The sequence below is a fragment of the Balaenoptera physalus genome, assembly GCF_965194825.1.
Source record: "Balaenoptera physalus genome assembly, chromosome: 8".
NCBI lineage: Eukaryota > Metazoa > Chordata > Mammalia > Artiodactyla > Balaenopteridae > Balaenoptera > Balaenoptera physalus.
In genome coordinates, this window is record NC_138887.1 from 42,656,151 (window position 1) to 42,682,250 (window position 26,100).

A 26,100-nucleotide genomic window follows, 5' to 3' on the forward strand; every position below is an offset into this window, starting at 1 on the left:
TTATTATGTTGAGGTAGGTTCCCTCTATGCCCACTTTCTGGAGAGTTTTTATCAGAAATGGGTGTTGAATTTTGTCAAAAGCTTTTTCTGCATCTATTGGGATGATCCTATGGTTTTTATTCTTCAATTTGTTAATATGGTGTATCACATTGATTGATTTGCGTATATTGAAGAATCCTTGCATCCCTGGGATAAATCCCACTTGATCGTGGTGTATGATTCTTTTAATGTGTTGTTGGATTCTGTTTGCTAGTATTTTGTTGAGGATTTTTGCATCTATATTCATCAGTGATATTGGTCTGTAATTTTCTTTTTTGTAGTGTCTTTGTCTGGTTTTGGTATCAGGGTGATGGTGGCCTCATAGAATGAGTTTGGGAGTGTTCCTTCCTCTGCAATTTTTTGGAAGAGTTTGAGAAGGATGGGTGTTAGCTCTTCTCTAAATATTTGATAGAATTCACCTGTGAAGCCATCTGGTCCTGGACTTTTGTTTGTTGGAAGAATTTTAATCACAGTTTCAATTTCATTACTTGTGATTGGTCTGTTCATATTTTCTGTTTCTTCCTGGTTCAGTCTTGGAAGGTTAAACTTTTCTAAGAATTTGTCCATTTCTTCCAGGTTGTCCATTTTATTGGCATAAAGTTGCTTGTAGTAGTCTCTTAGGATGCTTTGTATTTCTGCGATGTCTGTTGTAACTTCTCCTTTTTCATTTCTGATTTTATTGATTTGAGTCCTCTCCCTCTTTTTCTTGATGAGTCTGGCTAATGGCTTATCAATTTTGTTTATCTTCTCAAAGAAGCAACTTTTAGTTTTATTGATCTTTGCTATTGTTTTCTTTGTTTCTATTTCATTTATTTCTGCTCTGATTTTTATGATTTCTTTCCTTCTGCTAACTTTGGGTTTTGTTTGTTCTTCTTTCTCTAGTTTCTTTAGGTGTAAGGTTAGATTGTTTACCTGAGATTTTTCTTGTTTCTTTAGGTAGGCGTGTATAGCTATAAACTTCCCTCTTAGAACTGCTTTTGCTGCATCCCATAGGTTTTGGGTCGTCGTGTTTTCATTGTCATTTGTCTCTAGGTATTTTTTTATTTCCTCTTTGATTTCTTCAGTGATCTCTTGGTTATTTAGTAACGTATTGTTTAGCCTCCATGTGTTTGTCTTTTTTACGTTTTTTTCCCTGTAATTCATTTCTAATCTCATAGCATTGTGGTCAGAAAAGATGCTTGATATGATTTCAATTTTCTTAAATTTACTGAGGCTTGATTTGTGACCCAAGATGTGATCTATCCTGGAGAATGTTCCGTGCACACTTGAGAAGAACGTGTAATCTGCTGTTTTTGGATGGAATGTCCTATATATATCAATTAAATCTATCTGGTCTATTGTGTCATTTAAAGCTTCTGTTTCCTTATTTATTTTCATTTTGGATGATCTGTCCATTGGTGTAAGTGAAGTGTTAAAGTCCCCCACTATTATTGTGTTACTGTCGATTTCCTCTTTTATAGCTGTTAGCAGTTGCCTTATGTATTGAGGTGCTCCTATGTTGGGTGCATATATATGTATAATTGTTATATCTTCTTCTTGGATTGATCCCTGGATCATTATGTAGTGTCCTTCCTTGTCTCTTGTAACATTCTTTATTTTAAAGTCTATTTTATCTGATATGAGTATAGCTACTCCAGCTTTCTTTTGATTTCCATTTGCATGGAATATCTTTTTCCATCCCCTCACTTTCAGTCTGTATGTGTCCCTAGGTCTAAAGTGGGTCTCTTGTAGACAGCATATATATGGGTCTTGTTTTTGTATCCATTCAGCCAGTCTATGTCTTTTGGTTGGGGCATTTAATCCATTCACGTATAAGGTAATTATCGATATGTATGTTCCTATGACCATTTTCTTAATTGTTTTGGGTTTTTTTTTAGGTCCTTTTCTTCTCTTGTGTTTCCCACTTAGAGAAGTTCCTTTAGCATTTGTTGTAGAGCTGGTTTGCTGGTGCTGAATTCTCTTAGCTTTCGATTGTCTGTAAAGCTTTTGATTTCTCCATCAAATCTAAATGAGATCCTTGCCGGGTAGAGTAATCTTGGTTGTAGGTTCTTCCCTTTCATCACTTTAAGTATATCATGCCACTCCCTTCTGGCTTGCAGAGTTTCTGCTGAGAAATCAGCTGTTAACCTTATGGGAGTTCCCTTGTATGTTATTTGTCGTTTTTCCCTTGCTGCTTTCAATAATTTTTCTTTGTCTTTAATTTTTGCCACTTTGATTACTATGTGTCTCGGCGTGTTTCTCCTTGGGTTTATTCTGTATGGGACTCTGCACTTCCTGGACTTGGGTGGCTATTTCCTTTCCCATGTTAGGGAAGTTTTCGACTATAATCTCTTCAAATATTTTCTCTGGTCCTTTCTCTCTCTCTTCTCCTTCTGGGACCCCTATAATGTGAATGTTGTTGCATTTAATGTTGTCCCAGAAGTCTCTTAGGTTGTCTTCATTTCTTTTCATTCTTTTTTCTTTAGTCTGTTCCGCAGCAGTGAATTCCACCATTCTGCCTTCCAGGTCACTTATCCGTTCTTCTGCCTCAGTTATTCTGCTATTGATTCCTTCTAGTGTAGTTTTCATTTCAGTTATTGTAGTGGTCATCTCTGTTTGTTTGTTCTTTAATTCTTCTAGGTCTTTGTTAATCATTTCTTGCATCTTCTCAATCTTTGCCTCCATTCTTATTCCGAGGTCCTGGATCATCTTCACTATCATTATTCTGAATTCTTTTTCTGGAAGGTTGCCTATCTCCACTCCATTTAGTTGTTTTTCTGGGGGTTTTTCTTGTTCTTTCATCTGGTACATAGCCCTCTGCCTTTTCATCTTGTCTATCTTTCTGTAACTGTGGTTTTTGTTCCACAGGCTGCAGGATTGTAGTTTTTCTTGCTTCTGCTGTCTTCCCTCTGGTGGTTGAGGCTATCTAAGAGGCTTGATAGGAGGCTCTGGTGGTGGGTAGAGCTGAATGTTGCTGTGGCGGTCAGAGCTCAGTAAAACCTTAATCCACTTGACTGTTGATGGGTGGGGCTGGGTTCCCTCCCTGTTGGTTGTTTTGCCTGAGGCAACCCAACACTGGAGCCTACCCATGCTCTTTGGTGGGGTTAATGGCAGACTCTGGGATGGCTCCTGCCAAGGAGAACTTCCCAGAACCTCTGCTGCCAGTGTCCTTATCCCCATGGTGAAACAGAGCCAACCACCCGCCTCTGCAGGAGAACCCCCAACACCAGCAGATAGGTCTGGTTCAGTCTCCCCCAGGGTCACTGCTCCTTCCCCTGGGTCCCGATGCATACATTACTTTGTGTGTGCCCTCCAAGAGTGGGGTCTCTGTTTCCCCCAGTCCTGTCAAAGTCCTGCAATCAATTCCCACTAGGCTTCAAAGTCTGATTCTCTAGGATTTCCTCCTCCCGTTGCCAGACCCCCAGGTTGGGAAGCCTGACGTGGGGCTCAAAACCTTCACTCCAGTGGGTGGACTTCTGTGGTATAAGTTTTAGCCAGTCTGTGAGTCACCCACCCAGCAGTATGGGATTTGATTTTACTCTGATCGTGGGCCTCCTACCGTCTCACTGTGGCTTCTCCTCTGTCCTTGGACGTGGGGTATCCTCCTTGGTGAAGTCCAGTGTCTTCCTGTCAATGATTGTCCAGCAGCCAGTTGTGATTCTGGTGTTCTCGCAAGAGGGAGTGAGAGCACGTCCTTCTACTCCGCCATCTTGGTTAATCTCTCGAGACTTATCTTTAACAATTAATGGTTTTGTAGCAACATGGATGGACCTAGAGATTGTTATACTGAGTGAAGCAAGTCACACAGAAAGACAGATATCATATAATATTGCTTATATGAGGAATCTAAAAAAAAAGGTACAAATGAACTTCTTTACACAACAGAAATAGAGTCATGGATATAGAAAACAAACTTATGGTTACCAGGGGATAAGTGAGGAAGGGATAAATTGGGAGATTGGGACTGACATATACACACTACTATATATAAAATAGATAAGTATTGATAAAGACCTGCTTTATAGCACAGGGAACTCTACTCAATGGTCTGTACTGGCCTATACGGGAAAACAATCTTAAAAAACCCCCAAGGGTATGGGGTTTATATAATAAATATAAATGTTCAAACCTTTAACATGAAAGGAAAAATCAATTAACTCTGTGGTCCCTGTTATGATGTAAACATTTTGTACCTCTAATTTTAAAATTTTGAAACCCAGCTCCCATGTTGATGGTATTAGGAGGTGGGGCGTTTGCGAGGTGATTAGCTCATGAGGCCAGAGACCTCAAACGTGGGATTAGTGACCTAATAAATGGAGCACACAGAAGATCTTATGCGCATTACATGATTTCATTGCCGAGACAGAAGACCCACATTATGAATCAGAAATTGGTCTCTCACCAGACACTAAGTCAGCTGGTAACTTGTTCTTTTTTTAAAAAAAATTAATTAATTAATTAATTAATGTTTTGGCTGCATTGGGTCCTTGTTGCGGTGTGTGGGTTTTTCATTGGGTGGCTTTTCTTGTTGCGGAGCACGGGCTCTAGGCGTGTGGGTTTCAGTAGTTGTGGCCTGTGGGCTGTAGAGCACAGGCTCAGTATTTGTGGTGCACGGGCTTAGTTGTTCCATGGCATGTGGCATCTTCCCAGACCAGGGCTCGAACCCGTGTCCCCTGTATTGGTAGGCGGATTCTTAAGCATTGCACCACCAGGGAAGCCCCTGGTTACTTGTTCTTGAACTTTTCAGCCTCAGCAATTATGGGAAAAAAAAATTCTGTTGTTTATAAAATACCATGTCTCTCATATTTTGTTTTAGCAGTCAAAGAGCTGGCTGAGGAGAAATATCTGTGAGCTTGAAGACATATCAAGAGAAACCTTTGAATCTCAAAAGAAAAGAGAAAATGGGCAGGAAAGAAATCAACAGAACAGAATAATCAATAATTGTGGAACAATGAAAAATGCTGTGACCTATACGTAATGGGTATAGCAGGAAGAGAATAAAGATAACAAAGAACAGAAAATATTTTTTAAAAAATTACTGAGAATCTCCCCAAATGAATGTCTGACACTAAAACCACAACATCCAAACTTAGAGGAACATATGAATAGTAAAGAAAATTGACCAATATCTCTCAGGAACATCAATGCAAAAATCCTCAACAAAACATTAACAAATCTAATCCAACAATATTTTGAGAGAATTTTATATCATGAATGAGAGGGAATAATCCCAGGTATGCACGGCTGTTTCAACATTCTAAAATGAAATAATTATATCCATCATATCAACACCCTAAAGACAATCATTAGCATATCAATAGATTCAGAAGACCTTTGAAAACATCTAACACCCATTCTTCATAAAAACTCTCAGTTAAAGAAATAGACTGGAGCTTTCTGAAGTTGATAAGAAAGATCTACAGGAAACTTTTCTCTTACATCATGATTAATGGTCAGAAACATGAAGCATTTCCACTAAGTTCAGGTAAAAGCAAGGATGTCCCCTTTCATGACTCCTTTCCCATATTTTACTCCAAGTCCTTGCTAATACAATAAGGCACGAAAATAAATAAAATAAATACAGATTGGGTAGGAAAAAATGAAAGCAGCCTAAATAAAATGTGGACCAATATACTTTATGGACACCTACCTCACCAAAGAAAATAGACACTATGCATATAAGTATACAGAAGAATAATCCAGATTACATGCTGCCATGAAAAAGCAAATTAAAAATATAATTACATACCACTATGTCACACTTAGAGTGGCTAAAATGACAAGAACAAAATCTGTAGGGGATGTGGAACAATAGAAAGTGTCATTTGTTATTAGTGGAAATGAAAAATAATACAGCTATTTGGTAGTCTGATTGACACTTGCTATAATATTGAACATTCCCTTACTGTACAATCCAGCAAGTGTTCTCATGGATATTTACTGAAAGTAGTTTAAAACATACGCCCAGACAAAAACCTGCATATGGATATTTATAGCACCTAATTCAATATTGCCAAAATGTGAATGAAACTAAGGTGTCCTCCAATAGGTGAAAGAAATGATATAGTATTAAAGTATTCTGGGAATGGGATAATATTGAGCACTAAAAAAGTAAGCTATCAAGCCATAAAAATATATGGGAATTCTTTTTTTTCTTTTGAAATACAGGTGATTTTCTTTATTTTTTAATATAAATTTTATTGGCATATAGTTGATTTACAATGTTATGTTCGTTTCAGCTGCACAGCAAGTGATTCAGTTACACATATGCATATATTCATTCTTTTTCAGATTCTTTTCTGATAAAGGTATCCCCAGAATATTGAGTAGAGTTCCCTGTGCTATACGGTAGGTCCTTGTTGCTTATCTATGTTATATATAGTAGTATTTGTATGTTTACCCCAAGTTCCTGATTTATCCCTACCCCCCACCTTTCCCCTTTGGTAACCATAAGTTTGTTTTCCAAGTCTGTGAGTGTGTCTCTGTTTTGTAAGTTAGTTCATTTGTATCAATTTTTAGGTTCCACCTAGAAGTGATATCATACAATATTTGTCTTACTCTGTCTGACTTACCTCACTTAGTACAATCATCTCTAGGTCCATCCATGTTACTGCAATTGGCATTATTTTCTTCTATTTTATGGCTGAGTCATATTCCATTATATATATGTACCACATATTCTTTACGTATATCCATATGTTGATGGACATTTTGGTTGCTTCCATTTCTTCGCTATTGTAAAGAGTGTTGCAGTGAACATTGGGGAAGATGTTTCTTTTCGATTTATGCTTTCCTCCAGATATGCGCACAAGGGTGATCTTGCTGGATCATCTGGCAGCTCTATTTCATTTTATTTTATTTCATTTCATTTCAATTTCAATTTTTTTGGAATAGAGTTGATTTACAATGTTGTGTTACTTTCTGCTGCACAGCACAGTGAAGCAGTTATACATATATCCAATCCTTTTTGGATTCCTTTCCCATACAGGTCATTACAGAGTATTGAGTAGAGTTCCCTGTGCTATACAGTAGGCCCTTATTTGTTGTCTCTTTTATATATAGTGGTGTGTATATGTCAATCCCAATTTCCAATTTATCCCTCCCGCCTCCCCTTACTCTGGTAACCTCCATTCTGTGCTCCATAGTGGCTGCTACCAATTGGCACTGCCACCAATAGTGTAGTATTAGTGGGGCAGTGGTTAAGAATCCGCCTGCCAGTGCAGGGGACACAGGTTCGAGCCCTGGCCCGGGAAGATCCCACATGCCGCAGAGCAACTAAGCCCGTGCACCACAACTACTCAGTCTGTGCTCTAGAGTCCATGAGCCACAACTGCTGAGCTCACGTGCCACAACTACTGAATCCTGTGTGCCTAGAGCCTGTGCTCCACAAAAAGAGAAGCCACCGCAAAGAGAAGACTGCGTACCACAACGTTGACTAGCCCCCGCTTGCTGCAACTAGAGCAAAGCCACGCGCAGCAATGAAGACCCAACGCAGATTAAAAAATAATAATAATAAGTAGTAGGTTTCTATTTTTCCACACCCTCTGAAGCATTTCTTGTTTGCAGACATTGTGATGATGGCTATTCTGAGTGTTTCCAGGTGATACTTCTTTGTACATCTGATTTGCATTTGTCCAACATAAAGCAATGGTGAGCATCTTCATAAGTGCTTTTTTTTTTAAACAGTGTGAATAAAATTTACCCCTTGAAAAAGGGTTATTGAAAGGTTGCCTTGTTTTGAAGTCAATTTCGATTGCCTACCCCAAGACATTTTATGAAGTCTGTTGTCATTTACAGCTCCCCAGGCATTGTGGATATGAAGTGCGTATAAGGTCCAGTTTTAGAATTGTTGTTATGGGAAACAGAAGGCGGCATGATTTCTACTGTCCCTCTCTGGTTACTGACACCACCTTAGATGTAAGGAAAGGCCTGTTCCTGAATTTTAAATTAGAGTGGAATGTGCCTGACCAAACATGTAAGGGCTTCTGTCCTATTCCTTCTTCCCCCTTACCCTTCATCCCCCGAACAAGTATAAACCCCTGAAAATCACCTGTTGAGGGTGCTGTCTTGTAGAGTGGGATGACCCTTACGAAGGAGTCGGGAGGTCGGAACCCAAACACCAGGATATGTTGAGAGCAGGTGATTTTCCAAATGTCATCCAGCCCAGAGAGTCCACCATCCTTTGGGTGTCAGAAGGTTGGTTTAGTAGTATGAGGGCACACTTAGATCTGGAGATTGTGATCCCATGCAGAGGGGACCAGGTAGTACATGTTCAAGGGGGGTGAATTAGCTGGCATATCCTCCCGAGGTCCTCAGGCCCACAACAGTCCAGCCTTGGGACCAAATTGTGTCTGTGTCCAGGGATGTGACCCTAGCATGCTCACCGCGACTAAACGAATTTAGTGATCATTTTTCTTTCCTGTAATTTAATTTTAAATTTATAATGGAGTATAGTTGATTTACCATGTTTTGTTCGTTTCTGATGTACACCAACATGATTCGTTTATACAGAGATGACTATATATTCTTTTTAGAATTATTTTCCCATTGAAGTTACTAAAGGGTGTTGAGAAGAGTTTCAAGTGCTCTACAGCAGGTCCATGTTGATTACAAGTTTTCTCTCTGTAAATATGTATATACTAACTCCAACCGCATGATTTATGCCTCCAACACACCTTTCCAGTTTGGTAACCATAAGTTTGTGTTCTAAGTCTGGGACTCTATTTCTGTATTGTAAGATAGTACCTTTGTATCAATTTTTAGATTCCACTTATAAGTAATATCATATGATATTTATCATTCTGTGATTTATGACACTTAGTATGAATGTGTCTAGGTCCTTCTGAGTGGCTGCAAATGGCCTTATTTCATTCATTTCATGAGTGAGTAATATTCCATTGTACATATCTACCATAATTTCTTTATCCATTCTTCCTTCCAAGGACTTTTAGTTAGCTTCCAAGTAGAGGCTCTTGTAAACAGGGCTGCATAAATTTTGGAGTGCCAGAGTGCTGTCAATTTACGTTTTTTCCAAGATACAGGCCCAGGAGTGGAAGCGCCATATGCTCTGAAGCTCTGTCTTTTTAGATTTTTAAGGAATCACCATCCACTTCTCTAGAGTGGCTGTTAGCAATTTACATTCCCACCATCACCTTGTCAGGGTTCCCTTTTCTCCATGCCCTGTCCTGCCTTTCAGGTTTTACACTTTTTGCGATTGGCCATTCTGACTGGTGCTAAGTGATACCCCTTTGTAGAATTAATTTGCATTGCCCGCCTGTTTTGTTGGCCAAAAATGGAGTAAGGGTTTTTCCTGAATATATTAAGGAATAACGCATACGGCCTTTTTGGCAAACTGCATCATTGGCGATGTTCAGCAGCTTTACATGTGCTTTAATGGCGAGTGCAAACTACCTCTTGAAATCCCTTTCCTGCAATTCTGCCTTACTTACAAGTCCTTTACGAATACTTGGCTCAAGAAATGACTCCATTCGAGGTGTCAATTACAACCCTGCATGTTTGTGAATTGCAGTGCCCCTGAGCACCAGTTTTCAACTTGTTGTTTAGGGAAGCAGACACAAAGGGGCAGGATTTCTACAGACCCATTCCGGTTTCTGGGGCACCCGAAGGACAGGGAAATTCTTCTTCCAGATTAGGAAAGTAGAGTGGCATATCCCTGTCCAAACATCTAGGACTTGTGTCTCATCCCATCCCCCCATTCCCCTTCTTCACCCGGAAAATTCCAAGCTGTTCAAAACCGGCTGTTGAGTGTGCTGCCTTCCCAAAGTGGGGAAACTTAAGGAAAGGAGCTGGAGGGGGAACCCGAATACCAGGAGAAGTGGAAATGAGGTGACTTTTCCAAACTCTTCCCAAACACACGATGTACCATCCTATGCATGTCCCATTCATGTTTCAGCTGTAGGAAGGGTCCCTTGCACCTGGAGATATGGGACCCGTGGAATGGGGACCAGGCACTATTACTCTAAAAGGGCTGCATTTGGTGTCCCATCCTCACCAAGCCTCTCAGCCCCACGAGTGTAGAGCCTTAGGTCCCATCCAGCTGTGTGTCTAGATGTGGTCAGTCCAGGTTGCATCACAGCCCTTGAACAAATTTTGTAAGAATTTCTCTCTCTCTCACTGTCTTTTTTTTTTTGTGGTTCTTGTTATTTAATTTTGTAATGGGGTATCCCTGATTTGCAATACTGTGTTTCTTCCTGCTCTACATCTATCCACTTGATTCACTTAAAGAGAGACATCAATAAATTCTTTTACAGATTCTTACCAGTCTTATATATCCTTTTCCGTTGACAACAGTGTGCTGAGTCCAGATCTTTGAGCTATACAGTGGGTCCTGTCTATTACCTCTTTTGTTTACAGAACCATATCTATGCTATTTACAAACTCCTGGTTTATGCATCACCCCACCCCACCTTTCTCCTTTAGAAGCCATAAGTGTGTTTTCTAAATGTGTAACTCTGTTTCCGTTTTGTAATTTAGTTCATCTCTAGCCATTTTGATATACCATCTATAAGTGATACCTTATGATACGTCTCTTCTTATATCTGATTATGTCACGTAGAATGATCGTACCTAAGTCTCCACGAGTTGCTGCAACTGGCCTTATTTCATTAATTTAATGGCTCAGTAATATTCCATTGTACATAAGTACCACAACTTCTTTATCCATTTTTCTCTTTCCTGGGATATTTAAGGGGTATCCGAGTCGAGGTTCAGGTAAACAGAGCAGCCCTAAATATTGGGGTGCCTGTGTCCTGTCGATGTTTGGTTTTCACAAGATATAAGCCCATGAGTGGAAGTGCCATATGCTCTGTAGCTCTGCTTTTTAGATATTTTAGGAAATACCATACACTTCTCCAGAGTGGCCGTTGGCAATTTACATCCCGCCCATCAGCTTAACAAGGTTCCCATTTCTCCATGGCCCGTCCTGCATATCTGGTTTTTCCACTTTTTCAGGATGGCCCTTTTGACCGATGCAAAGTGAGACTTCTTTGTAGTGCGGAATATCCTTGCCCGCTTGTTTGGTTGGCCAAAAAGAGCGTATGCGTTTTTCCCTGAATATATTCAGGGAAAAACGCATACGCTCTTTTTGGCCAACTGCATCACAGTCGAAGTTTTGCCGCCTTTCATGTGCTTTAAAGAAGATTCCAATCTACCTCTTGAAAACTGTTGCCTGCATTTCTGCCTTACTTTCAAATCCTCTTTCTTGCCTTACCTCAATATATTTTTGGATGATAGTTATCATTTATAAACCTGCAACTTTGTGAATTGCAGTGGGCATGAGCTCCATTTTTCAACTCGGCTTGTTGGGAGCTGGCTGCAAAACCGTAGGATTGCTTCAGGCCCTATTCTGGCTCCGGAGGGCAGGCTGAGCCTTTGTTTAATTCTTCTTCTTGATTGGAAATTTGAGTGACATGTGCCTTTCCATACACCTAGAGCTGGTCTCTCATTGGTTCCCCCTCTTCCCCTTCATCCTCCGGACAAATTGCAAACTGAACGAAACAGGGGGTTATAGGTGCTGATTCTCCAATTGGGGAGATTGTTAGTAAAGGGGCTGGAATGGGGAACCCCAGCAGCAGCAGATCAGACATGAGGTGCGTTTTAGAAACCGTTCCTGATATCACGGTGTACGATCCTCTGGGTTTCCCATGCATGTTTTAGCTGTTGGAAGATTCCCTTCAAACTGCAGATTTGGGACCCATGGAATGGATACCATGCAGTATTACTTTAAAGGGTCTGCGTTTGCTCACCCAACCTCACCAAACCTCTCAGCCCCAAGAGTGTCCAGCGTTATGTCTTATCTAGCTGTGGGTCTAGATATTGTCAATCCAGGTTGCTTCACTGCCCCTGAACGAACTTTGTACGAATTTCTCTCTCTTTCACTGTCTTATTTTTTTGGAATTTATTTTTATAATGCGGTTTAGCTGATTTTCACTGCTGTGTTTATGCCACTTTACACTCACTTGATTCACTTACAGAGAGATGTCAATACCTAGGTTTTAAGATTCTTACTAGTCAGATATATTCTTGGGCGGTGAATAGGGAGTGTTGAGTCCAATTCACTGAGCAAGGTGTAGGTCTTGTCTATTACATATTTGGTTTATGGAACGGTATCTGAACTAATTTGAAACCCTTGTTTTATGCATCACCCCACCTCACCTTTCCCGTTAAGCAGCCATAGTGTGTTTTTTTAAACGTGTGACTCTGTTCTGTTTTGTAATTCAGTTAAAGTGTAGCTGTTTTTACATTCCCTCTATAAGTGATATCTTAGGATACGTTTCTTTTTCCGTGTGACTTATTTCACTTAGAATCATCGTAGCTAATCCACTCATTATGCTGCTACTAGCCTTATGACATTGATTTCATGGCTGAGTGATACTCCATTGTACATAAGTACCACAACTTCTTTATCCATTTTTCTCCTTCCTGGGATATTTAAGGTGTACCGAAGTGGAGGTTCTTGTAAACAGAGCATCCCTAAACTTTGGGGTGCCTGTGTCTTGTTCATTTTTCCTTTTCCCAATTTATACGCCCATGAGTGGAAGTGCCCTAGGCTCTCTAGCTGTGTTTTTTAGATGTTTTAGGACACACCATACAGTTTTCCAGAGTGGCTGTTGGCAATTTACATCCCGCCCATCAGCGTAACAAGGGTCCCTTTTCTCCATGACCTGTCCTGCATTTCTGGTTTTTACACATTTTTCAGCATGGCCCTTTTGACCGATGGGAAGTGAGACTTCTTTGTAGTGCTGATTTGCATTTCCCGCTTGCTTGGTTGGCGAAAAAGGGCGTATGCGTTTTTTCTTGAATATATTCAGGAAAAAACGCATATGTTCTTTTTTGTCAACTGCATCATCGTCGACGTTTCTTGTAACTCTGCCTTGCTTTCCAATGCTCTTTGTTGCCTTCCCTCAATATATTTTTGGACGATAGTTATCATTTATATCTCTGAAGGTTTGTGAATTGCAGTGCCCCTGAGCTCCATTTTCCAACTCGCTTTTTTGGGAGCAGACCGCAAAACGGCAGGATTGCTTCAGGCCCTAATCTGGTTCTGGGGGCAGGCTGAGCCTGTGGTTAATTCTTCCTGATGGGAAATTAGAGTGACCTGTGCCTGTCCCAACACCTAGAGCTAGTCTCTCATTGGTTCCCCCTCTTCCTGTTCACCTTCCAGACAAATTGGAAACTGTACGAAACAGAAGGTGAAAGGTGCTGATTCTCCAAGTCGGGAGATTGTTAGTAAAGCGGCTGGAATGGCGAACCCGAGCATGAGGAGATGAGAAATGAGGTGTGTTTCCGAAACCTTTCCCGATCACACTGTATACCATCCACTGGGTTTCCCATGCTTGTTTTCGCTGTAGGATGATTCCCTTGAACCTTGAGATTTGGGACCCTTAGAATGGATACCATGCAGTATTACTTTAAAGGGTCTGCGTTTGCTCACGAACCTCAACAATCCTCTCAGCCCCAAGAGTGTCCAGCCTTATGTCTCATCCAGCTGTGGGTCTAGATGTGCTTAATCCAGGTTGCATCACATCCCCTGAACGAATTTTGTAAGAAGTTCTGTCTCTTTCACAGTCTTTTTTTTTTGTAATTTATTTTTATAATGGGGTTTAGCTGATTTTCACTGCTGTGTTTATGCCACTTTGTGTGCACTTGATTCACTTACTGAGAGATATCAATAAATACTGTTTTCAGATTCTTACCAGTTAGATATATGCTTCTGTGGAGAATAGAGTGTGTTGAGTCCAGTTCATTGAGCAATGAGTAGGTCTTGTCTATTGCATATTTGGTTTATGGAACGGTGTCTGTGCTAATTTCAAACTCTTGTTTTATGCATCACACCATCACTCCTTTCCCCTTAAGAAGCCGTAAGTGTGTTTTCTAAATGTGTGACTCTGTTCTGTGTTGTAATTCAGTTCATGTGTAACGAGTTTTACCTTCCCTCTCTAAGTGATATCTTGTGATAAGTGTCTTTTTCTGTGTGACTTATTTCACTTAGAATCATCGTACCTAAATCCCGTCATTATGGTGCTACTAGCCTTATGACATTGATTTCATGGCTGAGTCATAGTCCAGTGTATATAAGTACCCCACTTCTTTATCCATTTTTCTCTTTCCTGGGATATTTAAGGTGTACCCAAGTCGAGGTTGTTGTAAACAGAACAGCACTGAACGTTGGCGTGCTTGTGGCTTTTTGTTTCTGGTCTTCTCAGGTGATAGGCCCATCGTGGGACTACGAAATCTTATAGTAGCTCAATTTTTACTTTTAAATGTACCTCCTTTCTGTTCTCACTACTTGCTGTTACCATTTGTCGTCCCACCAGCAGCTAGAGGGTACACAGTTCTCTAAAATCCATTGAGCATTCATTGTTTCCAGATTTTTTGCTGATGATCATTTTGACTTTTGTCAGGTAGAAGTTTTTGTAGATTGGATTTGCATGTCTTTATTAATTCCTAATGTTGAGCTTTTTCCATGGCTTTTTTTGTTATACAAAAAGAAATGAAGGAAAAGAAAAATTGTGAGTTAAGTATGTCTCTTGAAATTGTCTTTTTGAAAGGTTGCCCTCTTTCGAATTTTTTCCTCGATATTCGAACCCAGGATTTTTTTTGAGGGCAGGTGTCATTTACAGAGCTGCAATTCTTGTGAAGATTAAGTGACCCTTAGCATTTTGTTTAAAGCTGCTTTTGCAGGTGATGGTCACAAGTCTGCGACATTTCTGCACTCCCAAATCTGGTTACTTGGGCAAAGAGCCTTCCTGGCTGTAATGTTCCAACTAGTAAGTTAGAATGGAATGTGCCAGTAGAAACTCCCATAGGTGTATGTCTCATTACTTCTTGTTGGTTTTCTTAATTTAATTTTTATTTGTTATCACAGCAAATTTGATTACAATGTTTTGTTTGTTTTAGGTGTGCAAGATGTGGTTCTTTTACACATATACATATATCTATTCATCTTTGGATCCATTTCCCATGTGGGTTATGGCACAACGTTGAGTAGTCTTCTCTTGGTTTTCCGTAGGTATTTGGTGCTTATATATTTCACATGTGTTGGTACATCTCTCTTTACTGCAGTATCCTAATTTATCCAATCCTCACAACTTTCTATTTAGTTAACCATACGTTTGTTGATCGAATCTATGATTGCCTTTCTCTGTGAAAAATCTTCATTTGTATCAGTGTTTAGGTAACACCATTAAATGATATCATAGGATATGTGTCCTTCACTTTCTGACTTACTCCAAGCTGTGATTACCTCTAGACTCATCTATGGTGCTGCAAACAGCACTGTTTCATTTCATTTCCATGGCTAATTTTCCATCTGTACACGTACCAGTTCTTCTTCGTCCATTTGTGTATTGATGGACTTTTTAGTTGGTTCCATGTCTTGGCTATTGTAATATTGCTGCAGTGCAGTTTTGCCTGCCTGTGTCTTTCCATTTCTGTCTTCCTGGGTTATAGGCAAAGGAGTGGGCCTGTGGGATCATATGGTATCTCATTGTTTACCATTTAAAGGCACCTCCATTCTGTTTTCATTAGCGGCACTTACCAGTTTATGAGCCATTTAAAGTCTAGGGTATGCATTTCTTCACAACCTCTTCAGCATTTATTGTTTGTATTTTTTTTTGCTGATGGTCATTCTGACCGGTGTGAGCTGATACCTTTTTGTGGCTGAATTTGCATATGTCTAATAATTCCTTATATTGTGTTTATAGCCCTGTACTTTTTTATTGTTTTTTAAAGAGTGAGTACAGCTTACCTATTTAAATGGTTTCTTGAAGTATGCGTCATATTTTGAATGTTTTTGGCCATTACCTCCCTCAACACATTTTGTTGGCGGGTGTCATTTATAGCTGTGCAGTCCTTGTGAATATGAAGTGACCTTTAGCACAGGTTTTAAAGCTGCTGTTGCGGCAATCGGCCACAGGGCGGCAGCATTTCTACATTCCACACTCTGGTTACTAGGGAAACAGTACCTTCCTGGAAGTAGTGTACCTTGGTCGTAAATTAGAGTGGAATGTCCCCGGATAAACCCCCAAAGCTTATGTCTCCTTACTTATGTTTGTTTTTTATAGTTAATTTATATTTTTTATCGGAGTAATATTCCATTGTGTACACGGACCACTTCTTTGTGCATTCATCTGTTGATGGACATTTTGGTTGTTCCAAGTTTTGGCTAGGGTAAATAGTGCTGAAGTGTAGTATTTTCGGCCTGTGTCAGTAAAGATGTTAAATAAATAAATAAGACATTGCCAGAAAAACAAATCTGAGATACACATTTTCCCCAGCTGAATTGCCCTTTGAGAAATACAAAGAGAATTCTGCAAGCCGAAATGAATTTAATTCAGACATTACCAACTATCCATATAGAACAGGAAAGGGAAGTTTTTATTTTATGTTAGTTTATGTCTTTATGTAGTAGTTATAACTGTAATTTGTCTACTTTTTTGAAGTATAGTTGATTTATAATGTTGCATTAGTTTGTAGTATACAGCAAAGTGATTCAGTTATACATATATATGTATATTTTTTCATATTCTTTTCCATTATAGTTTATTAGAAGATATTGAATATAGTTTCCTGTGCTACACAGTATGACCTTGTTATTTATCTATTTTGTATGTAGTAGTTTGTATCTACTAATCTCAAACTCCTTATTTATCCCTCATCCCACCACTATTTTTTTAACATGAATATAACAAACTGATAACTTCATTCTGCCTTTGATTTGGGTTATTAGACCTTCCGTGTTATCTAATGACAGTATTATGAGACAAGAGGAAATGACTGCTAAGGGTATATCTCTAATCAGCCTTTGCTAATGAATGAACGAAAATAAAGCACTGTCTTTTATTTTCTATCTTCTTTAATATCCTTTAGTATCACCTTTTTATACTATAAGAGAGTGGTTATCTTTTATTTGTTACAGAATATGTTTCAATTAGACTATTGCAAACTTGAATAACTGGAAAGGTCAGGCAGGTGGCATGAATATGTCAGTCCATTCTGCAGTAGGTAACAGAGAAAGAAGGATGGGAACTATAGTGAAATGAAGAGTGAGGTCCCACCTAAAGCTATCCCCATGCCATTTCTCAAACAAAACATGCCTTCTGGGTGGAATTTGACCAAAAAGCAGGCTATTGTGCTACTCGTATTCAGTTCCTAGCCCTTTCATTAAATTACTCCTAATTATTACAGTGGCCAAGACCTTGGAATTTACTACACTTGTGAGGTATTATTTTCACTTTACTTCTAAGATTATTTTCTGCCTCATGTTGTTAATATATTATGGTATAGCTCCTCTAGTTTTTATTCTCACATTTTCTTCCTTATTTCTGTTCCTAACTTTTTTCTTCCTGTCTTTCCTACTTTCCTGCTGTATCCTTCATTCTCGCTCTTGGAATCAATGCAGTCAAGTCATGGTTGTCCAGAATGCAAGGTAGAGTTGGTTCTCTTTCAGTGTCACACTTCAATGAAATGTCTAGAGTTCTCCTGTTTGCCTTTTAAGTACATTCACCTGCAGTTCAACTTCGGCTATAATTTTTATTTTTCTACATGTTGGTATCAATTGAATTAGGCTAATAGCAGACTATTCTGACCACAACATTACTAAATATGTGTAGCAGGTATGTGCATTGGAGCCCAGAAAAGTAGAAAAGAGTAAAAACATAGAAAGTTATGAATAAGGAACTATCACTTTGAAATTAGATATAACTAAATTTTTCATTTATAATTTGTCTGCTAAAATTCATTTAGCTCCTCATGCAAAAATCATGGCTCAGATTTTTCTGAGTCTTCTATGACAACCAAACAAAAAAATCTAGTCATTTTTCAAAAGGAATTAACTGATCTTCTAGATGACCAGTACTGGGTGTGTATCTCATCTTAAAGATGATAGCTGTCTGGTCTTTTACCCTCACTTAGACCTGATATTGAAACATCTTCATGCCTTTATACCTTCTGTACCACAAAATTATTGCTGTGTAATATAGGATGCCATAATCTGCCTGCTCTAGTGTGTTAGCAACAGCATAAGAGCAACCTCCTTGGTTTGTCTGTTTTCTGCTAGAGCATGTTGCATCATTACATTGTCAGCTAAGGATATTTCTTAACACATAGCCAAAAGCATTTTTTTTGCACATCTCATTGCATTATAAATTAAATGTGTTATTTAGTTGGGGAGGTGAATCTTGTACCACCTGTAGCAACAGGGTGATGGGAATTTTAGTCCCACCCAGAATATTAGTGGTACAGGATTTTTGTCTGTGACATTAAAATTCAGCATCTTTACTAAACCTGACAAGCTGTTGCCCAAAAGAGGAAGTTTCTGATTTGTAAAGGCTTAGATATTTAAATATCTCAAAGAATAGTATTAGTCACTACAACATTTCTGGTGCCCAGAAACTTTCTGTTTCTTTGAAACCACATAATTATGGCAACCAGTAAAATTTGTTACTGAGAAAGGTTGCTTGTTATGACTGGCTCTCTCATCTCCAGATCTCTCAGACTGATATGCGAAATGAGTTTTGTTTCAAAGAAATAGTGTCATTTTACAACAGACGTTATCAGTCACTTTATTCAGAAGCTTCCTCTCTTTTATCCAGAGAAACCATGGGGAAATTGTCAGAATGACAATGATTGTCTATATTTAACTTAGAAGAGAACATGTTTTCTGTAAATGTAAATAATGGTCAGAATATCCTGGGATGTATTAGATTACAATTTAGAAGATCTAGAGTCACTTTCTCATCATATCTTTCATCTTGAAATCACTTTCATCATCTCTTCGAGAACTGTCAATGTGAAAAGGAATTATACTGATGAGGTACTGACATTGTAAGTTAAGCTGAGGAGGCCAATGAGTGAAGTCCTTAAGAACTTGGATTTGAATTTCAGCCCTGCCACTTAGAAGTTGTGAGGTTTCTCTAAAACTATTTCCTCTTCCACCTAGGAATCATAATAGCCCCCCTCCCAGGGTTTTTGTGAAACACAGGGAGAATGCACCAAAAATGATAAGCATAATGTCCGGCACGTAATAAGCTCTCAATAAATGGCAGTTGCTATTATTGCTAGAAATATGTGTAATAAACTTCATGTAGCCAATGGTCAGTTATCCCTGCAAAAAAGAAATGCAGCATGCTTGGGCTACAGAATTACACCAAATTATTTAACAACACTATATAGAAAATCAAACAACTTTTCTTCAATAATAAGTGTAATACATCCTTCATTCTTAAATCTTTTTTTAAAATGTTGTGTTAACTAAAAGAATTTCACTGGTCCAGTTTTCTTGTCTCCTTTCATTTCCTCTTGCCATCCTTTAATCAAGATACTCATAAGCTCTGACAGCCTAAATGTCAGCCGAGAGGAGGTGAAAGAAAGACAAGGAAATAGCCTGAAGAGTCCATGAACTCAAAACTTGTCCCCGGATAATTAAGAAATGGAAATGAGCATATCTGAAGGATTTCGTTGTGGTTTTCTCTCATCACACTGTTGGACAAAGTACAGATTTTTTTCCCACTAATGAGATTTTGCTATGACTGAAGCTGATTTTTGCTGTCATGATACCTGGAAGCCTAATTCCTGGCTGGACTTTCTCTAAACACCCTTGTTAGCATCTCAAACTATTTTCTCTGGAAAGAATGTAAAGCAGATTCAGGTGTGTATGTATTTACAGTTTGAAGGCCAAAACTTTTTATTTCAATAGATTTTAAAGGAAAAAGAGAAGTACAAACATGTTTTAAAGATCCATCCAAAAACCATTTATTTAGCACAGACTGCTCCATACTCTGTGCTGGGGCTGGAATTGAGAACACAGCCATAGTGTCAGACCTCAGGGAGCACAGAGGACAATCAAGTGACAGCCCATAAATGCACTATTGCACACAGAGAAACAGAGCTTATAAAATGGGATATGCTCTTTGCTTCTTTCTAAATTAAAGGCAACATCCTCAGAGGAGTAATTTTGAAAAAACTACACACACACACACACACACACACACGCACACGCACACGCACACGCACACACACATATATATATATATCTTTATTGGACTCATTATATATTTTTTCAATAAAGAAATATATATGTATTTTTTCCAATCAAGAAAAACCAAATACAAATGAAGACCTTCAGTACTTTAGATAATTCTATGAAAGTTAAGAACAAACAAGCCATTATATTCCATTCTTCTTTCTCAATTTTTTTTACAGAGAAACTCAGAGAACTGTTTTTATTCTGCTGGTTTAGGAGAGGGTAATTGAATTTTAAGTACCTTTTTCTGCCAGCCTTAAAATCATATCTACCTATGAGAAAATGATTGTCCAATAATAAAAAAGAGAAAGAAAGAAAAAAGAAATTAGTCAAAACTTTAAGGAAATAAAGGTTTAGATTTTTTTTTTTTTTAAGTTTTTGGCCGCACCCCACGGCATGTGGGATCTTAGTTCCCTGACCAGGGATCGAACCCACGCCTCTTGCATTGGAAGGCAAAGTCTTAACCACTGGACCACCGGGGAAGTCCCTAGATTTTTCTTTGATAAGCACCGTGTTCCATCTTGATTAATTGACTTTTTATTTTCCTTTATTAAAAAACTTCTCTGATTATTACATATGGCTTAACTGTCCTAGAATAATGTAATTATTGCAGTCTTCCCATGAGGGATTGTAGCGTGTTTACCAGACATGGTAGGAAAGGAAAAGGAACTCCACTTATTTCTCAGCCTGGATTTCTGCTCACATTCAAGAATCCCTTTGCTTACCTGGCCACCTTCAACTTGTAAATCCACAGATTTTGATATGGCAATGAGAACTGTGGAGTTTTCAATTGTGTAAAGTGGGAACACAGCCCATTGACATCATGCCCAAGATGGTCAGTACATGGTAGCTATGAAACAAGGGTTCTTGAAGGAAGAGCTTTGTGTGGCCATCTCTGCGTGTCAGGAGATTCAAGTGTGAAAAGATTGCAAAGGATCTCACTGGCATTTACACAGGTCAACCAGGGCTGGTAGAGGCAGGATCAGGAGAAAGGTGTGTTTACCCTCGTTAACCCTAAAGGACACAGACCTTGAGTCTTGAGAGAACTAGAGATTCAAACTTATTAGTAAGATTAAGATAACCTAGTAAAGTGAACATCTAGATTTTTCCCAACTAATTGGGGTTATATGTGAGTGTATCTGAGCAAAAGTAAATTTTTATAATAATTATCCCTAGTTGTTCCACAGCACTCTCTTAGTCTTAGGATATACCATTCAGTATTTCCCTAGGCAACTCTAAAGCTGTCCTCATTTTCGATATGTGTATATATACACACACTATAAATAATTTATGTTGTATATATAAAACATATATTCAATTTGAAGTGTGCAGTTTTTGACTGTAAAATAAAGAAGACAAACTAGACACTTCAGCTAATGAAACCTGTAATTAAGAAATTTTATGATGGGCCTCATCAGTTGAGTTCATATAGCCCATGTTTCAGAGCAAGAAATTAGTTTCCCTGTGTTTGAAACCTGGTGCTATGAATTAATAACTATGCAACCTTGCCAACATGCCTGAATTCCTCTGAGCTTCAGTTCTTATCAGCTATAATATAGGATAATAAATAATACTGGACTCATAGAGTTGCTTTGAGGGTTAAATAATGTAACACATGAAAAGCACTTAGAACTCTGCCTGTGAAAAAGTAGCATTTCGTAAATGTTAGCTGTTATTATTTCAATGTGCTTACTTTATAAAGTGCTTCTCATGACATAATGGTATGTCAGTACAATTAAGAGTTTTGCAGTTGTACATTTTGATAGAGCATAATTCCTGGTGCAGAGTTGGCATTCAATAATTTTGCTACATATGGGTGAAAAAAATGACTAAAGTATGCATGTGAAATATAACAATTATTAATATTTATAAATTAAGAAAATATGTTGACTAATACATCTTTTTGAAGACATTTCAATAGTTCAGGCTATTTTAATATATACTGACATATCTAGTATTTTAGTAAAAATACATGAGTTTGCCTTTGACATTAATCTCCATCTTCAATCTTATTTTAAAATTTTGTGCATTCAGTTTTTCAGAATTTGAAAAAAAAAACTATTTTACCACTGTTCACTGTATTATGAATCTTATCCCTAATATGTTTTTCCCATGATCTCACCACTTGGATAATTAAGTCCAAAACAAATAGAAACTTTAAAGCTCATACTACACAATGTGTTTTTTTCTTAGTATACCTACTACAGGAATAGCCATGAATTCTAAAGAAGCAACCAAAGTTGGATATTAACTTAAAAGTGGTCATATTCATTCTTCTTATGTCATTAATTTAAAGAATCAAAATCATAAAGTATAAAGGGACATAATTTGCTAAAATAGTTTTGAATGTTGTTATAAAATATTTTAAACTTACTGAAAATTATAGAAAATACTGTCACAAATACTTGTGTTCTTGCTATCCAATTTTACCAAATCGTAACATTTTGCTATATTGGCTTCAGATATTTTTTAATAAAAAATATATTACAGATACCCCTGAAGTCCTCTGAAACCATTCCCCTGTCCTCCTGAGATAACCACAAAATAGAGTTTAACATCTATAATTCCCAAGCTGTCTTATGATATTAATGTTTGTCATACATATATACAAGTAGACATAAATAATTTACAGTATTATTTCATGTAATTTTAACTTTATATCATGATAGGTTTTCTTCTGCAAATTATTTGCTTAAGATGTTTTTTTAAGATTTATCTATCTTGATAAATGAAGGTGTATTTCATTTAATTTAACTGCTGCTTAAATTTCATTGAATAAATATATCATAATGTATTTATTATATTATTAACACACTATTAGAAACAATGTTGCAATTAATGTTCTTTAACAAATTCCTTTTGTACATGTGGGAGAATTTCTCTAAAGTAGAAGTGGAATTAAGTCAAAGTGGAATTTTCTGGGTACTTGAGTACATAAACTTCACTAGACATAGACAAACTTACCTAAAAAGTATATGTACAAATGTATACTTTCTGTCCACAGTCTATGAAAGTTCCTGTGTCTTTGAATCATTGCCTATACATTTCCCCAGAATTATTTGCACTTTGTGCTGAATGACAAAATTGTCAAATCCTACTCTCTTTTTTTGTACATTCAGATAGGTTGGTTACAAATGAGAATAGTGCTGCTTCATTTCTTAAATTGAATTCAGTTCACAGTGGCTGAAATGTGAGGTCCTAGGAGACATGAGCTCAGTGGTTCTCAGTGGTTCTCAATCTTGACAATACTTTAGATTTACCTAGATCATTTTTAAAATTCTGATGTTCAAGCCTCAACCCAGACCTGTTAAATAAGACTCTCCTTGGGGGTGAAGGGCAGGGGGATGTGGGTGCCGTGCTAGTTGCCCCACCTACCACCCTTGGAACTCAGATCCCAAAGTGATCCTAATATGCAGTCAATGTTGGAAATTATTGCCCTTGTGTATGTCTGATAAGAAAGAGAATAAAGCCAGAGGGAGAAAAAAAAGATACTTGGCTGTAGACCCATCTCTAAAAGTGAATGGTGAACTAGAGCTTGATTCTTAATAGTTTTATCTAGAATGAATAAGTAAATTAGCATCTGGGGAACAATAGTAGGTATTCCAGAATTTGGCAATGCTTGGGACCAGGAATATAACAAGAGTTGGTCTGCCAACAGTTGGGAATAGAACTACAGGTCCAGGGTCAGGATGCAGTACCTTTAGGGTAAGGCAGTTTATGAAGTCCAGGCACATGAATGGACCCCAAACAAGTAGGTTTGTTTTCTAGGCAGAAAATTTGGAAAAAGCCAGTGAGTGTTAGAGAAAAGCTTTGTCTATGTGGGCACCATTGGCTCATAGCAAATAGCAATAATTCCAACCCCATTAGCTGGTTGATGCCAGTTATAAATGTTTTGTCAGACTTAATTAGAATAAGTTTTGAAAATAAGTTATGCTTAAACGTGTAAGATATAAGCTTCTAACTGGTGATCAGAGGACATGGAAGAGTCAAGGATAAACTGAAATGCCCCAAGTTATAATGAATGAGGACAAGTTTTGATTTCATTCATCATTTGTAACATAAGCTATTGACATAAACCAAGAATTTGTATTTAATTAAGATTGTTTCATAACTAGATTAAGTATTCTACTTTACCAAGAGTGTCAAAATCTACTATAAATATAAGGTAACAAATGTTCATGGAATCTCTGCTATAGCAACAGCCATTTTTCATCCTTTCCTCAGTCAGTACAGTTATTTCAGCTTTTTATAGAAAAAAATGAATTGAAAGACCATTTGGCTTTGCTGACATGATCAGTTGCAAAACTATTGGAAGGTTAAATATCAAATTATTATTTATAGGACAAGAAGATATTGATGTTACTGTATAGTTCATGTAATTATCTCACACATTCAGGAGAAATTAAGATTTCTAAAATTGTATTCTAGTTAGAACACCTAAAAGCTTTTCTTTAAAAAAAAAACCTTGGGGAAAATAAAACTAAAGGCATCCAAGATATTTTTAAATTGTCATTGTGCATTCAACTTAAAATACAGTTTAAGACATGAAGATGATGAGATGATTACATAGTGATTCAAGACAAAATATTTGGAGGAATCAGGCTCCCTGACTTCAGACTATACTACAAAGCTACAGTAATCAAGACAGTATGGTACTGGCACAAAAACAGAAATATAGATCAATGGAACAGGATAGAAAGGCCAGAGATAAACCCATGCACATATGGTCACCTTATCTTTGATAAAGGAGGCAAGCATATACAGTGGAGAAAAGACAGCCTCTTCAATAAGTGGTGCTGGGAAAACTGGACACGTACATGTAAAAGTATGAAATTAGAACAGTCCCTAACACCATACACAAAAATAAACTCAAAATAGATTAAAGACCTAAATGTAAGGCCGGACACTATCAAACTCTCAGAGGAAAACATAGGCAGAACTCTCTATGACATAAATCACATCAAGATCCTTTTTGACCCAGCTCCTAGAGAAATGGAAATAAAAACAAAAATAAACAAATGGGACCTAATGAAACTTAAAAGCTTTTGCACAGCAAAGGAAACCATAAACAAGACCAAAAACAACCCTTAGAATGGGAGAATATATTTGCAAATGAAGCAACTGTCAAAGGATTAATCTCCAAAATGTACAAGCAGCTCATGCAGCTTAATAACAAAAAAACAAACACCCCAATCCAAAAATGGGCAGAAGACCTAAATAGACATTTCTCCAAAGAAGATATACAGATTGTCAACAAACACATGAAAGGATGCTCAACATCACTAATCATTAGAGAAATGCAAATCAAAACTACAATGAGGTATCATCTCACACCAGTCAGAATGGCCATCATCAAAAAATCTAGAAACAATAAATGCCAGAGAGGGTGTGGAGAAAAGGGAACACTCTTTCACTGTTAGTGGGAATGTAAATTGATACAGCCACATGGAGAACAGTATGGAGGTTCCTTAAAAAACTAAAAATAGAACTACCATATGACCCAGCAATCCCATTACTAGGCATATGCCGTGAGAAAACCATAATTCAAAAAGAGTCATGTACCAAAATGTTCATTGCAGCTCTATTTACAATAGCCAGGACATGGAAGCAACCTAAGTGTCCATCATCAGATGAATGGATAAAGAAGATGTGGCACATATATACAATGGAGTATTACTCAGCCATAAAAAGAAACGAAATTGAGTTATTTGTAGTGAGGTGGATGGAGTTAGAGTGTGTCATACAGAGTGAAGTAAGTCAGAAAGAGAAAAACAAATACAGTATGCTAACACATATATATGGAATCTAAGGAAAAAAAAAAGGTCATGAAGAACCTAGTGGTAAGATGGGAATAAAGACACAGACCTACTAGAGAATGGACTTGAGGATATGGGGAGGGGGAACGGTAAGCTGGGACAAAGTGAGACAGTGGCATGGACATATATACACTACCAAACGTAAAATAGATAGCTAGTGGGAAGCAGCCGCATAGCACAGGGAGATCAGCCCGGTGCTTTGTGACCACCTAGAGGGGTGGG

General features: G+C 37.9%; 1 protein-coding gene across 1 annotated transcript in view; it reads left to right on the top strand.

The window, feature by feature from the left end:
* The window catches only part of LOC309665813 (protein piccolo-like), a 1,074,121-nt gene that overhangs the window by 977,440 nt on the left and 70,581 nt on the right, over positions 1 to 26,100 (top strand). The window contains exon 4 of the mRNA XM_082472547.1: positions 13,202 to 17,467. The gene's annotated coding sequence lies outside the window, so the exon portion shown is untranslated. The remainder of the gene's footprint in view (positions 1 to 13,201; positions 17,468 to 26,100) is intronic.